The 14,655-nt window shown below is 40.2% G+C and overlaps 1 protein-coding gene across 1 annotated transcript in view; it reads left to right on the plus strand.

Annotated features, from left to right (window-relative positions):
- The first annotated feature begins 1,731 nt into the window (after positions 1-1,731).
- LOC124596652 (rap guanine nucleotide exchange factor 6-like) overlaps positions 1,732-14,655 on the plus strand; it is a 474,460-nt gene continuing 461,536 nt past the window's right edge. The window contains exon 1 of the mRNA XM_047135886.1: positions 1,732-1,873. The gene's annotated coding sequence lies outside the window, so the exon portion shown is untranslated. The remainder of the gene's footprint in view (positions 1,874-14,655) is intronic.

A 14,655-nucleotide genomic window follows, 5' to 3' on the forward strand; every position in this document is an offset into this window, starting at 1 on the left:
CTACTGGCTCACAACGCAGACAGATAAAGTAAAATATTATGAACCCAAAAGCCAAAATAAATAAATAATAAAGATATTTTGTCCGAGTTTAAACTGTCACCACACGAAAGCCATGTTTTTATGAGCTGAATCTGAATAACCGACATACTGCATTCGTTGTTATGCTGCCCCTAGGATACGGGTGTTATCCAAGTTAAGGACAATCGATATTTACCCCGATGAGCCTTTTCAAAACTCTAACCTCAGCCACATCATTCTGAGACGTAAAAATTATGGGAAAGAGCAAGTTGAACTGTACGAGAAACTTGTGAAACAAGGAATCACATTCTCCACTTCTGTATTTGTTTTATTGTATGGAAACACTTATACAATTTTAGCTTCCTTTTTGCCTGTGGTAAACAATGTCCACAAATTAATAAATGATCTGACGCTACGCAGTTATTCCATACATCGTAAAATGAATGAGAAAGAATAAAATTGATCGTTATTGTTCATGTAACACCGTATTTTCATGAATTCTTGTATTATACTTAGGTGCCTAGTGTTAGACGATTGATTCATTTTATATTTACTACTTTTACAGTTGTTAAAGAGGCTGATAATGTACTTGAATTGAATGATCCCTAATAAATAAAGCATTACCTATATGCGCGATATTGTGAGAGAAAATTGTAAGAATAAATAATTACTTACAGCGCAAATAAGGGCAACCCCCTGATTTTTTTAAAAAATCTTTTGATTAAAAGAGCCACTTCTCTGATGTCTGTATTTTCTAATTTATTTTGGTCAGACATCAACAATTCAATTAACGTTTTAAGATTTGAGCAGCGTCAATTTATGAGTGGAATAAAGAAATAGAATCCCACAACACTACAGCACTATGTGCGTCCAGACAAGAAAAATTACAGATATGTGTACTTAGAAGAGTGATAAAATGTATAATGTTTTCCGAAAACCCTGATAGAGGCGGAAAAACGGTACAACTCTGAAAAACATAGATTCAACATAACAATGAACATTAAAACTCTTTGTAATAAAACTCTGTTATGTCAGTAATACATATTTGCTGGATAATAGGAAAAGAATACGAATGGGTTTGAGAAATTTACTAGTGTGAAGTAATTTCCCGCGAAAGCTATTTACAAAATTTGAAGCGCCAACTTTAAGTGAGAAATGTACGAATATAACACCAATCGTATAGCTCCCACAGGAATCGTGAAAACAGATTGTAATATACAGCTATAGTGCACACAGAGGCGCTTTCGCTACCGTTGTTTCCAACAAGCGGTATGAATGTAGTAAAGTAGCTCATTTCTCTTCTTTTGTACTATTGTATCTCTCGAGTGTTTGCAATTTATTGTTTGCATTTTGCTGCGCGATAAATATTTGCAAACCGCGCATTACTGAATGGAGTAAAGGAAACTTGCTTCCAAAGCATTTCAAAAATGTAGCTCTGAAAGAAGCCCGCTGCAGAGAATAAAGTTAATAAGAGTAAACTTTTCCTATAGCACTGGTAGGCAAAATAAATCAAGACGGGGAGGCGGCCCACGAAACTTTCTGTTTGGAATATCATGGGGTAGAGTCTGTCGACAGCAGTCGAAGTTGCAGCGTCTACCGCAAGGAGCGCCGCCAGCGCTTACATGCGCTGCGCCACCTGTGCCACGGTCGCAGAACTAGCAGCTTGTTCCGTTGGTGAACCGCGCGGAGCGGTAGTCCGGTTTGAAACGCGGCGGTAAGCGGTCGGGACCGAGTGGTGTTCATATTGTGTATCGTGTCATTCGATGTTTGTGTTTGTGTTGCTGAACGTGGACGTTAGAACTGTACATATGCTGCGACGGACTGCTGTCTGAACAACACTCGTGCGCAGACACAGGTAAGCAGGCGGGCTTTTGTGTAAGTCAAACGCAGTCAAGGTTCCAACCGGGTGAACACAAGCCGCACGCACCTGTCTCACGGTAAACAACGGCTGCGTAGGGAGTCAACAGGACCAGCGGGGGAAGTCAAGCTCTTACCTCTTGTTCATTACGTATGTGCTGGTTTTACGAAGACTTCTAAAACCCTGTATCCAGTAATAATAAAAGGAACAACCTAGTGTGGATTATATACAAGAATGTGGAACATTGAGGCAGTATGTCACGTATGTAGAAATTGCTTCGGATGTGCCAAAATAATTTGATGGGGCAATTCAATGAGTAAATTAACCTTTTTTTTTATTATTTGTAGGCTACGGTGCTGTGTGAAATGTTATATTAAAAATTCTAGAGTTGTCTGATTTTTAACTAGACACGCCTGCTGCAAAGTTGTAGTAAAAAAAAAGTGCATTTGCTACACGACAGAATCTGATCACTTACGAATGACGTGAAGTAGAATAATTAGCAGGCACAGTCGTAGTTACATGACATGGTAGAGTTAAATTGACTGAATGTTTGAGAATAGTTAGTCCAAGGAAAATGCGATTAGATCAGTACTTTCTAAATTCAGTATTTTATTCTTAGTCTCCAGTACTTTGAATTTACCGTAAATTATTTTGTTTGAAATAGAATACATGCTGTTAAGTTTTTTTCCAGGGTTCCTTTTAATTCGTTGGCATTTGTGCGGTGAAGCCGGTCATAGATGGACGGCCTTCGCTTTTTCTTATATTTTACTTTGATAGATATCATTTCTTGTCTTCAAAAACTTGTCTGTTGCAACTATTATTTTTTCTGTAGTTACATTTTTCATTCCAGAACTTTTTGCGACGAAGGCTCTGATGCAATGCCATTATAGAAATTCAACAAAAAGACATACTAAAATAGTGCCCGTTAAAATTGGGGTGTAATCACTGTTGGAGCAATTATGTTGTCTGTGTAATGTAAAGACTATATAGGACGGACGGTAGTGGCAGCTTTTAGGAAACGTCCGGAATTTTCGTTTGTTCCGAAGGTCGTGCGGAAATAGTATAAATTTACTGATAATTCTCAATGCCGTATTCGACTGTTCTACGTATTTCTATGGGGCTCATAACTTAATGGATTTATGAAATAAATTTTCGGTGATTGTACTTAGAAAAACAATCTAGATTGCACAGATCAGATTTATTGGTTTCTGTGCATAAGCGTACCATCATTCGAAAGTGGCCCATCTTTGGACAGAAACCTGGCACCAGTAAGGCTGATTTGTGCGATCCGTTTTTCAGAGTAAAATCGAAAAATCGGTTACTGTTTTTTCCCTAAATGTGTCCGAATGTTATTTCCATGATTGTAAGCGTTTGAACCCTATGGCTAGCTGTCAGTGTGTGCAAATCTAAGGGTTGATCCATTGGTACACGAGTAATGTTAGGGAAGAGCGCATACGTATTGTAAGCAGCTGTGAATCGAAGTGATAAACTTTGGCGTGTGCATCATGTTGGCGTAACAGGCTGAAGTGTCCAATAACGCGTACCATATGACGAGCACGCTTTGAACACACGAATCATATCTGATAGCTGTGAACTCACTGCCTCATTTCGAATGTCGGCCTCTTTTGAGGTAGTTTCTGTGCCAAATAGCTTACACTAATAAATTCTTTGCATTCATTATTTCTAGTTATGTAATGGATACGAACAGCGGTACGGCTAAATTCGCCTCGTCTCACAATCTATTAAATTAACTTACGTAGCGTGAGGAAAAATAAGGCACTATCTTTATTGGTTTAAAAACTTGGCGTTTTCTCATTACGCCCATTTTAAAAAATGCGTAGTGTAATTTGAGCTCAATTGTGCTGCAAGGAGACTTCATAAATGGGGAGTACTGTTTAGCTAGCAGTATTTCCACCTCATTGAAGGCGGATCAGTGCGGATGAATGTATTCGCGGATATCTGACAATGCTTAATGTAGTTGGCGAGGGAAGTGAATTTCGCCTGTCATACCGCAATCACAAGCTTGAAATTTGTTAGGTAGCGTCTGTAAATACACTGGAAATGACGAGAGAGTGACTGTTCAGAATGAAGCGCGAGATAGTGTAGTCGTCGGTAAAACGAAATATTACCTTGTGACCATTGACAAGAGGGATGGTTACTTCTGATACCATCGTACACAGAAGTGGGTGTGTCGCGTTTTTAACGCTGGAACACTTGCCATGCGAGTTTGTGCCATACTTTGATTTCACGGAGTGAAAATCTCTTTGCTATGTAGGTTTCGTTCAGTTTTTAAAACAGCTGGAATTGGATCTTGGTCGGTGTCTTGCTCACCGTCATTGTTCGTAAGTTAGGCAAGTGTGTAAGAGTTCTGTATTCCGTCTAAAGTGAACGTGCATCTACGTTCCCCTCCACCCACTCCTCCCCCCCTCTCTCTCTCTCTCTCTCTCTCTCTCTCTCTCTCTCTCTCTCTCTCTCTCTCTCGGTTGTAGCGGCAAATAGGTCGTGTGTAGGCTAAGCCGACGAGTAAGTGTGCTAAAAAAAGTTTGTGGTAATAGATTAACCTGTAGCGCAGCCTGACATTTCTCACCATATATAACGCATTCTCCATTAAGAGAACTATAACTGGAAGGCAAATTCAGGAGGTCTCAAGCCATTGTTTTGTTGTGTACTCAGTACTTCGTACGAAAGCTACGAAAAATGAGTTCACTATCTCTTGCTCAGGAGTCATTTTCTCGATTGAATTTTCATGGTAAGCTTAATTGTTCTCGGTATGTGTCAAGCTGAACGATAGCGGTAAGAGTATTAAGACTATATAAATAAATAAATTTCGCACCTCACAGTTGTCAACCAATTCCACGAAATTGTACTGTGCAGATGGGTAAATCGCGCTTACACTTGGAACATGAAACCACGTATTTACTGAGATTAGATTTTCGGCCTTGGTTTCACTGAGTTAGAACAGTTTTAAGGGTCCTTACCAACATTCGAAGGGGTCTCTGCTCCGAAAACACTGAATAGCTAATATGGTAATTCTTTACTGTATGTAATATGTGGCCTATATGTCTCTTGTTCGGAATATGTCACAATTATTAGCACACCAAGTTAATGTTTGTCATTTTCGAAAAATCTTCAGTCGGTAAGTTCCTGGTTAGTCTATTAAAGTTTTCATATATTTTCATTTCTTACAATATTCTAGAAACTTTACTCTTTAGATCTCTTTGGGAATAATTATATGAAAGCAGGCACCACCTACCGGGACCTGAGATTTTCGTTCAAATTAAAATTGCTATAGTTTGTTTCGTCGTCCAATTATCTCTTGACAGCGTACGGAGCCTCAGCTGCAAAAGCCTAAGCTTCAGCGAAACCATCGCAATGCCATGTGATGTAAACGGGGTCGTGCTTGCTAGTGTAGGACCTACGTATTGCGTTCTTGTGTCCGCACACTGTTTTTGGATTTTATATGAACGAACACGCGGTATGAAGGCTTCTTATAAAATATAGTATGCTTCGATAATTTTCAAATCTGCTTGGTCGTTTTGTTTTGAAATCGTTTTAAAATAAAATTGCTGTTGTGCATTGCACCTGTCTAAGGTTCTCCTGTAATTACGAATAAGTTCAAAGTTGAACACAAGATGAATAGAAAGTTTAAGGGTATAGAGAAGTGATTAAATTGGGACTGTAGAGCACTTTCCGGTGACACACCGATAGTTTGAATATTTTTATTTTGCTGTCATTGCTATAGGAAATTTGTCACTGAAGACAAGCGGATGAGTCTCGTACACAAAGTGTAACATCTGCATTGCATGAATACCTGTTTGACACGCGTTACTGTGGATTGTGGACAGTGAAATCTACTTCGCGGGAAGTTGACATGTTTAAGTAACGTCCTTTCTGTACATAATTATACAGCAGATGCCTCATAGATTACTTGATATTTGATGGAAACTAAGTCCTCTCAGTCGTGGCAAAATACCTACAGCAAAGATTACTGTGAAGTAGCAGGAGGCATTTTCCAAATTAGCTCAAATCGAAATGCTTTAGCGTGTCGTATTGTATATTGTAGTTTGCTGTTAAGTGCTCTTAAAGAAGCCTGCAGCGTCATAAACTAGTCCCTTGTCGACGACTTGAGTTAAAGAAGCTGGAATACCTTCGTTTCCTAAGATACGAGGCACTGTCAGGTAGATCTAGTTTTTATGCAATTAAGTAAATCACCTGGCCAAGAAAATTCTTTGCTAGACTCAGATATGAGGTGGATGAAGACGTAATCAAAAATGGGTAAGACCCATGGGAAATCATGCAGGAGCAGTATTGGTGACTACAACTGAAGATTTAATCTATGGTTAGTTTACAACTACTTGTACAGCAGTGGTTATAAGGAGGGGGAGTCGGCTGGGTGCCCTGGCGTGCTGTAAATAAGGCTACAGCAACAGGAAACGATGGTGCTGTGAAGCTAACTCACAATGTAGGGGAAAAACGCAAGAGAACAGACGTACACAGGGCAGAATAAAGGTCCATGAGATAAAAAGTCTACAGGGTAGAGTAAGACAACGTTATGAACGTTAATGGCCACCTGACAAACTTTGAATTGGCACAGCGGAATTTTCGCGACGCTGAAGTTGTTTGCTTGAATGTAAGATAAATGGTCAATTTTGTAATAGCTGTTAACTAACTTCATATTACGCCATAAAGTAGTTTATTAGCGCCTGTTCTGACGTACCTGTTAAAGATTTCGATTTTTCATAGTTCTAGTGGAAAGAAAATACTTCTTAAGGACCAGTTTACACATATTCGGGACCTAGGTTTACACAAACTTAAGTCTTCATAAGTATTAAGTGGAGGATTTAGAAATTAATACTGTTGAAACGGAAGCAGGGCAACCAAGAGCGCAGAGACTGTTCACGTCAAATTGTATGAAAAATTTAAGTCAGAAGTTGAAAATTTTTTAATACGGAAATTATTTTTTTCATGTGGAGAAAATAAAATCCAGATGTTCATTGGAAGAGGCAATACTTCAACAGTTTAATAAAATTGAAATTCTCCACCTCCCCTTCTGAACTTACGAAAAGTCTTGCATGGAATCATGGCGTTTCTAGCAGAATACAAACGGCTTGTTCACAACAGATACGTAAGGTTCTCAGCCATATATGTAACAGCTCAGTGAAAGTCCTTATACCTGAAGGACTGAAATACTGCTGTTAAACAGTTGCATAAAAAGGCGATAGGTCTGATGCGTTACTACCACCCAATCTCACTTGACAGCTTCATCTAAAATTCTCGAAAAAGTAATGTCTTAAAAAATAGTTTATCATTTTTGCGAAAGTAAAGGAGTAAGATAATGTCAGTTTATTTTCCGAAAGGTTTTTCAACAGAATATTGACTGATCAAATATTAAGTGGTGGAATAACCTAACTTCACCCTTTCGTATTCTTTTTCTGAGGCTTTTGATTGTGTAATCATGTAAGAGCAGTGTGTAAAGAGTTCTTCCTGAACATTAACTATAAGCAATCGCCTATTTACGACAGCTGCATTATACAAACCAAGAGTGGAAGACTTATCTCCGGTTGATCAACATGGTAAAAATGCTCCTGGAAATAAAATACCAAAATATCGCTTCCCTATCGTAAGGAACTACATAAAAAGCTTTCCTCATTACACAAATCACTTTTCTCAGTAAACGTAGCCCCTCCCACACAGGAAATACCTGTCGTCAGTTACGTCTTGATGTATGTGCGTTATACTAAGAAAATATTTTGCCAGTGCAGGCCTGCATTTACAGTCAAGTGTTGAATTCAGAATTTAATCTATCACTTTATAAGCTAAGGAGTGACACCTGCGATACTGGTTACCCATTAGAAAATTAATTAAAACAAAGGTACATACCAGTAAAATTAACAATCTAAATATGGAGAAAGAGCTTCACCTAAGGGGAGTTGAGCAAGCAAGAGCCGTTAGGAGATACACAGAAGTCAAAAGAAGGCTCAATACATGTACTTACTTTAGACCTTGAAAAAGCGTTGCCAACTCCAATGCTAACAACAAATCTTATTTACTACAAGACAGCTTTGGACATTTAATCTTGGAATACGTCTGTAGAACAGATCATGCTTCCATGTATATGTGGTCTGAAAAAAATTGCCTCACTTGGCCCTTCATAACTGGGTTCTTGCTTATTGAAGTGTGTAAAATCATTGCCATCTGATATTTAATGTTATTGCCTACAATGACAGTTGCGGTAGGCAAAACAGAATTCAAATAATAGCCCGATTTCGGATCTATATTGTTGGTCATACTTCTATTGAAATTGATCAGAAGTTCCTCGTGCCTGGACATAGCTTGAAAATACTGATTTTTTTTTTTTCTCACATTGAGAGGAAGAAAAAGCAAATAGTTCATATTTGTGCCACAGGATTCGATGACGCTTGTAGAAAATGTCAGGGTGACATTTCGTGTGAAAGAAATGAAGCAATATGATTTCCTATCTACAGAACTGCAAAATTTCTCAACAGGAAAACACACTGAGAAGCAAAAGGTTACTTGGTTGACACTGGGATGGATGTGATACAGAAAAGCTGAACCAAAAACTTCTTTCATCATGGAGACATTGAATGAAGACATAAAATTTGGAAAAGTAAATCTTGCCCGTCCATGTAGGACTGGAACAATAACTGAAAAATTTCCACTACATCGACATCGATCAGCATGTTCAAAGCAAGCAAAACTTGATGACTTGACGTCGTTCTTACAGTTCATTCCTCTAGTGTACTAAAACTTCTATGAGAGTCTAACACTGATTCAGAGCTCACCAGAAAACCTACCAGAACGTTGTGGTCGTCCTCGTGGTCGTGGCAGAGGTTAACATCTTTCACGCTTTCAACAGTACACTGCACAACCAGGTGATGAAGAATGCTACCCAGACAACTGTGATAGTGATGAAGTGAATGAAAGCGAGTAAGACGAAAGAGTTTATTCGTTAAAGGCATAGTGATAGAAGTGACATTTTATGAAGACATTTTGAAACCATTATAGTAAATGTATTAATCTATTATGTTCTAAGAGGAGGTCCATTGGCCCTTACGTTGACGGATCTGTTGGTAAACATTATGTTGATGAACGGTAAAGCGCAGTCTTTGGATCACCCAAGGTCGGAGAGCAGGCCAGATGGCAGTGGCACGGAATCCTAAACGCCCATTCCCCCTCTACACGCCCAGGTTGGTCAGACGAGATGAGCCCCAGCCGGCGCTGTGTGGCTTCCCTTCCCAGATATTTCCGTCATCCACAGCTGGTGTACTCTACCGAACCCTGCGCTCTGTGGGTCTAATCTCTCATATCTTCATGTAGGCGGAAAATGACTTAATTATTACACTGTATTATTTGTTTAATTTTAACACTGATTCATTTTCCCCGAATCTTTCTTACATTTCTAAATTAAGATTTTAAGACTGTTTACCTTTCGAGCGAAAATCTGAAAGTTAAGAAGCATGGAGTTACTCTAAAGTGCCATTGTATTTTACTGTTGCAGGTAAATTTTGTGTTCTTAGCCTCATTTGAAATGGTTAACAGCGATGGACACAAACATTTGGATTTGAGCAAGTGTCTGGGATAGGAAATTCAGTGTAATTTTGACACTCTTTCGGTGTAAATAATTGGTTTTATTTAGAGAAGACTGTTCAGTCTGTGTTTCCGCAGTATGAAACTGTGGACCTTCGGGATAAACAGGCTAAACGCATTAGGTGATAGAAATAAATTCTCAATTATCACTACGCTGCTGTCCCATTGCTAAATAAAATATCCGTACTATACAAGCCATTTGACGATGCGACTACGTGTACTACAATAATTTTTCCCTGCCTTTCACAGTGGCGACTGGTCCGTAGGGAGTTCATTAAAGTAGCCATTGGTACGAGCTATAATTAAGTTCTCAGACATGGCCACTGCGCTGTCACAGAAGGAACAAGTAAGACTGCAAAAACCCTATTGGAAAATACGCTATCGGAATTCTAACAGTAGACATCGGTGACGCACACGACATCTTGTAGCGTCTATCATCGTACTTTGCACATCTCCGACGCTCTTCAGCTTATGAAGCTCGCATTCGGGAGGACGACGGTTCGATCCCGCGTCCGGCCATCCTGATTTAGGTTTTTCGTGATATCACTAAACCGATAAAGGCAAATGCCGGGATGGTTCCTTTCCAAGGTCACGGCCGACTTCCTTCCACCTCCTTTCCTAATCCGATGAGACCGATGACCTCGCTGTTTGGTCTCTTCCCCCAAAACAACCCAACCCGCTTATGATGCGAGCCCGAGACGATACGCGCTGCTCTGACTTCGTTGGGATCCCATAGAGACGAGTAGAATCGGTTGACTCTTCCGTAAGCTGCTTGTGGTCCTACCAGTGAGAAGTTGCCGACATCTGCTTTTTCTAAATCTGATTTTCTCGTTCAACGTGATACAGCTTCCGGGCTTGTACTGTAGATATTTTACTGTTTGCCAACCGTCTCATCGGGAAAACAGCGGAACTTAAGTTCACGCGTATAATTGTTAAACTGCTATTTGTAGCGCTAAGCGTCGTACCTCTGCAGCATTTCCCGTGCGTAGATAAATTCCTTGCATTGCATCTAACATAAGCCATCGATGGGAATGGAAAACTAGCCTAGATTAAACTTCTTAGCAGAAACCAGCTAACTTTTTAGTAACTGCACACTTCAGCTTAACGGATATTATCTAGGACAAGTTAGAAAAAACGCGTGTATAATTTCTGAAGGTATAACATCCTAGAAAAAGGTAACTAGCCGGCCGAAGTGGCCGAGCGCTTCTAGGCGCTTGTCTGGAACCGCGCGACCGCTGCGGCGGAGGTTCGAATCCTGCCTCGGGCATGAGTGTGTGATGTCCTTAGGTTATTTAGGTTTAAGAAGTTCTAGGGGACCGATGACCTTAGCTGTTCAGTCCCATAGTGCTCAGAGCCATTTGAACCATTTGAAAAAGGTAACTAGCTATGAATACTTGCCAAAATGCAGAGGCTTGACCGTTCCAAAGTGGAAAGTGTAGAGCATGGTCAGATGTTTTTACTCTGTTCTAACCAATCAGTAAACCCCGACAACATATTTTTAAAGTATCGAACTTCCGTTTATTAAAAAGCAGCTTCAAACACCTGATTATTTTACAGTTAATGTGCTAAATATTTCGTTAAGCATGTAAGCGAGAAAGTTTGAAAAGGTTCGAAACTGTTTAGATTTCGTAGGAAGTTAAGTGTCATCATTCTCAACTACTGGTGTGGATACCCTGCGCGTCTTGAATTCCGCTGTATAAAGACGTTTACAGAGCTCTGTAATCCTTGTCTTACTATATTAAACCATAGTCGTTAATAACAAAGTCGGTAGACGTGCCTACTTAAGACAGCCTCATAAATGATAGCAACTGTTACTTTTAGATGTGACCATAGTTCCCACTGAAAGTGAAAACGCAGTTGACACAAATCAACTGAAAAGGACCTAGCATTTATTTATTGTGAATTATAGACTTAAACAAGATGCTGAAAGTTACCTGCAACATACACTAGTGCACGTCAAAGCATATAGATACAGCCGATGTAAAGATTGAATATCTATGGCGGAAACTTTACGGTTGATGGTGTCTTTAAGTTCCTGCGGTGTGTGTGGACTTGTTTCACGCATGTCGATCTTAGTCCCCACAGGAAAAATCACGAGTGTGTGTCAAAATCTCGGTCCAGTGATTTGATTTCCTGTTACACCGCACCAAACGCAGGTTTTCTTCGTGGAGTGGTTGCCGACACACTATCTTCGGGTTCTCAGTTGCCCAGTGCCTTGTTTTGTGAATTAACATGACCAGAAAGATGAAACCATACTTAATCACTCATAATATAATGGAAAGGCTGTAATAACCTTTAATGTTGTTCAGAAGCCACATGCAGTAGTATACAAGATAGTCATCGTCCCGCAATTGCTGCACAGTTGTCGCAAGACATGGCTTCAAATTGACTTCCCAAGATCCGCTGCCAACTCCTACTTCCATGCGTCTGTTCGGCCAATTTACTTCTAGACTTCGTTGGGCCCTGAATAATTTGTCGGCGAATGTATGCAATAACTTCCGGTGTGCGAACTGAAGGAATCTTTCGTCGTTCTACACTTCGCACAGATCTCTAGGTGCGCCACTTAGTTCGTTACGGTCTTAAAGAGACTGGTTTGATGCAGCTCTCCATGCTACCCCATACTGTGCAAGGTTCTTCACCTCTAAGTAACTACTACAGCCGACATTCTTTTCGATCTGTGTATTCATCCCTTGGTCTCCCTCTGATTTTTACCCTCCACGCTTCCTTCAATACTAAATTGCCGATACCTTGATGCCTCAGACCGTGTCCTACCAACCGATGCCTTCTATTCAAGTTGTGCCACATTCCTCTCCCCAATTCTATTCAGTACCTCATTAGTTACGTGATTTGCCCATCTGATCGTCAGCATTCTTCTGTAGCACCACATTTCGAAAGCTTCTATTCTCTTCTTGTCCAAACTATTTATCGCCCATGTTTCACTTCCATACACGGCTACACTCCTCACAAATACTTTCAGAATGGACTTCCTGCCACTTGAAACTATACTGGGTATTAACAAATTTCTCTTCAGAAACGCTTTCCTTGCCATTGCCAGTCTCCATTTTATATCCTCTGTACTTCGACCATCGGTTTTGCTCCCCAAATAGCAAAACTCGCGTACTTCGTGTCTCATTTCCCTAATTCCCTCGGCATCACCTGATTCAATGCGGCTACATTCCATTATCCCCGTTTTGTTTTCGTTGTTCATATATCCTCATCCAAGACACTGTTCATTCAGTTCAACTGCTCTTCCAGGCCCTTTGCTGTCTGACAGAATTACGATGTCATCGGCAAACATCAGTTTTTATTTCTTTTCCGTGGATTTTAGTTCCTACACCGAATTTCTCTGGGTTCCTTCACTGCTTGCTCAATATACGGATTGAATAACGTTGGGATGGGCCACAACCTTGTCTCAGTCCCTTCCCAACCACTGCTTCCCTTTCATGCTCCTCGACTCTTATAACTGTCATCTAGTTTCTGTACAAATTGCAAATAGCCTTTCGCTCCTTGTATTTCACCCCTGCCACCTTCAGAATTTGAGAGGATTAAAGTCAACATTGTCAAAAGCTTTGTCTAAGTCTGCAAATACTAGAAAAGTAGGTTTCCCTTTCCTTAATCTAAGATAAGTCGTAGGGACAGTATTGCCTCACGTGTTCCAATATTTTTACAGAATCCAAACTGATCTTCCCTGAGGTCGGCTTCTACCAGTTTTTGCATTCGTCTGTACAGAACTAGTCAGTATGTTTGCAGCCGTGACTTATTAAACTGATAGTTCGGTAATTTTCACACATGTCAACATCTTTCTTTGGGATTGGAATTATATTCTTGTTGAAGTCTTCGGGTATTTACATGTCCCATACGTCTTCCTGCATCTACGTCATTACTCTGCAATTCACAATAAAAAACTCACCAGATGAGTTTTGTCATGATTGGCTCTCCCAAAAAACTGTAAGTAGTCCTAATTGAATGTTGTTTACTCCTGGGGCCTTGTTTCGACTTAGATCTTTCAGTGCTCTGTCAGATTCTTCACGCAGTATCATATCTCCCATTTCGTCTTCATCTATGTCCCCTTCCATTTCCATAATATTACCGTCAAGTAAATCACCGTTGTATAGTCCATCTACATACTCCTTCCACCTTCCTGCTTTCCCTTCTTTGCTTAGAATCGGGTTTCAACATGAGCTCTTGATATTCATACAGGCTGCTCTTTTCTCCAAAGGTCCACTTCGTTTACTCTCTGTATTGCTCTTTTGCTGGTAGTCCTTTATCCGAATACTTGGCACCGAAAATTTCGCGCGTTTTCTTAATCGAACCTGTTTCCACATATGCTACCACAATTTCATTTATTTCTTCCATTGAGAAAGTTAGTTTTCAGGCCGCAAAGAGAAACGTCTAACTGCTCTGAGGAAATAAACTGAATGCCGACAGAAGGCTAACAATAGATTATTCAATAAAACTGCCCATTGTTGTAGCTGTTGACTTTCAGAAGTCGAAAATTCGCATTCAAAGGTGAGACCGGCTACTTTCAACTGCGCTACCTTGTATAATCGCAAAAAGCATTACAGGCCCATTTGGACTGCGTCGGTAAATGACTGCGATAAGCAATAGTAAAACAATGGACGTGTGGCGTTGGGTAGTACTGTAATGACAAGCAGGGAACATGTTGCCCTTTCCGAAGTACTGATCTACTTCGTATTAGATTCATTCATATGGCTTGCAGCAGCTCTACGAATTCTTGAATTATAGGAAGGGCCAAGTAATTTCCTTGAAGGCTACGCTGCGGAGTGGCACAGATTCACTGGGCTATACAAGTAACCAACGGTTGGAGCGTTCTATCAGTCGTTCAGTTCCTCGACGATGGAAACATGCTCCTTGATCACGGAGCCATTAGGGAACCGTTGTCAACGTCCTCATTGTCGGAAAATCTGAAACTGCTGCGACTCAGAAACTCAGTTTATAACCCTCCTACCTCTCCGGCTAATTAGGCTTTTCTATCTGATTGTGTACCTAAAGTTTCTAATCTGTGGGGAAAAGGCATCTTCTCCAAAGAATAACGCAAAACCGAGAGAAGTAGATGAAGTTAGAACAGAATCGCCACCGCTCAGTACTTCAGCAATGACGATGAGAAACAAAGTACGGTTAACTTCATCTGTTTTTGTTAGGTAACTTAA

The sequence above is a fragment of the Schistocerca americana genome, chromosome 1 (genome assembly GCF_021461395.2).
Source record: "Schistocerca americana isolate TAMUIC-IGC-003095 chromosome 1, iqSchAmer2.1, whole genome shotgun sequence".
Taxonomy (NCBI): Eukaryota; Metazoa; Arthropoda; class Insecta; order Orthoptera; family Acrididae; genus Schistocerca; species Schistocerca americana.